Source organism: Saccoglossus kowalevskii, chromosome 11, assembly GCF_978046115.1.
Source record: "Saccoglossus kowalevskii chromosome 11, keSacKowa6.1, whole genome shotgun sequence".
NCBI classification, from domain to species: Eukaryota; Metazoa; Hemichordata; class Enteropneusta; family Harrimaniidae; genus Saccoglossus; species Saccoglossus kowalevskii.
Window position 1 is genome coordinate 5992290 of NC_140651.1, and position 1690 is coordinate 5993979.

The following is a 1690-nucleotide window of genomic DNA, read 5'->3' on the forward strand; positions in this document are numbered from 1 at the left end:
GTGGCAAAAATTCGAATTTCTTTATTTCGTAGCTCACATCGACCGAGGAATATTGCTTTGGAATTGTCCCCCAAAATACTTTCGCGTTTGTCGAATCTCACGCGATATTTGACGTCACTACGACCATTGACGCTGCAGGTCGGCGTCTTCGTCCGTGCTGGAACAGCGCTTCCTGTGACGACACAACGCACTATGACGCTATGACCTTTGTTTCACGCATTCGATTTCACGCATGACGTGTGATTCTCGCAGTGAACGGAAAATGGTCTATTGCGGACAGACAGCTGAGACAGAGTCCGTGATATAAGCCATGGGACTATTGTAAACCGTAGGAACAGTGTATTTATTGGAAAGAGGAACTACGCCGTAGGCAACATGTGACGATGTCTCGGTATTCGACTCCTGAGTCTGTGTGGACTCACCATTGTCTCCCTTTGGCACAAATACTACTACATGTATGTAATTACGTCTGAGTTGGACTTAGTGTTTTAATTAACTACTTTCTGTTCAATTAATTCTCCGCCGTCTTTGAGCTGTAGTGACTTGTTAAGTTCCTAAGTTCACCCACAAATATAGACACACTGTATAGCCTTTGTGTAGAGGCGCGGGTATTTGACGTCTTTATGGAAATTGTAAAGAAGTTGAATGAACGGTGTTGCCTGTTAGCAAACACGTGTTGTAAAAGCTGTGTTCTGCCCCTCACTGCATTATTTGAAAGTGTTGTATTAGTGCAGATTGCACTCGTTTGTGGCCCGGTGATTTGACCCATAAATTGCCATGGCCCCTGCTGTGGCACCCGTCCGCGTTGTTCCTTTTCCATGATGACCGTTTATTTAATATTGTGTTTTCAAATTACGGCATCATATCATTACACTATGATGCAAAGGCTGAATAGGATACAAAAATGAAAATAATGACAGCGTTTACAGAATTCGATAATTTCCAGCGTTCTGTTTACAGGGAAAATGCCGCCGGCGAGACGATAATTATCCGAGGATGCAGGATTAGAGAGAATGCAGTTACCGTGGTTACGAACACACGACACGCTGCTGTCATGCCTGGCGGGACAATATAAGTAAATTAAATATACAGCTGCTTGCATGAAAACAGACATATCGACATTAATATTCAATAATTAATATACAATGTTTGTCCTGGTCCCTAGTGTTGAGCATCACGTCTGAGAGAATATCTCAATAATATTATGTTGTTTTTTTAATATAAAAGTCCCAAACGTGATTTCTATCGATAGTGTGTTTTATCATCCTGAAAGCCCGCCAATTATTGTCTCAGCTGGTTGTTAACTGGGTACAGCTAATATCACCACCAGGCGGAGGCGTACTTACACTAACCACACACACGGATGATGTACAAATCTCTGTCCATGGCCGCGCTATGAACGCACTATTGGTAGGCGACATGACAATACCTGGTCTGCCTAAAAAAGCCGAAAATGTCTAATCGGAACACAGTGTGTGTGAATCTTGATTAGAAAATTAGTTTATTTTGGCAAATCACGTGATATTCATGTTCCCGATAACGTTGGTTATGATACCACATAAATATTATCTGACCAATTTCAAAAAAGATATTTTATCACCTGATCTACGATGCACACCTGTATTCACTTTTAATTAAAACTGTTGACGTCCCGGGGTACATTGTAAAATGATTCGGTATATTGATAAGA

General features: G+C 41.4%; 1 long non-coding RNA gene across 1 annotated transcript; it reads left to right on the top strand.

The window, feature by feature from the left end:
* The first annotated feature begins 225 nt into the window (after positions 1-225).
* Positions 226-1239, top strand: LOC144352815 (uncharacterized). Its single transcript, XR_013420685.1, has 2 exons — positions 226-455; positions 961-1239. It is a non-coding gene; the product is annotated as an uncharacterized LOC144352815 (long non-coding RNA).
* The last annotated feature ends 451 nt before the right edge of the window (positions 1240-1690 follow it).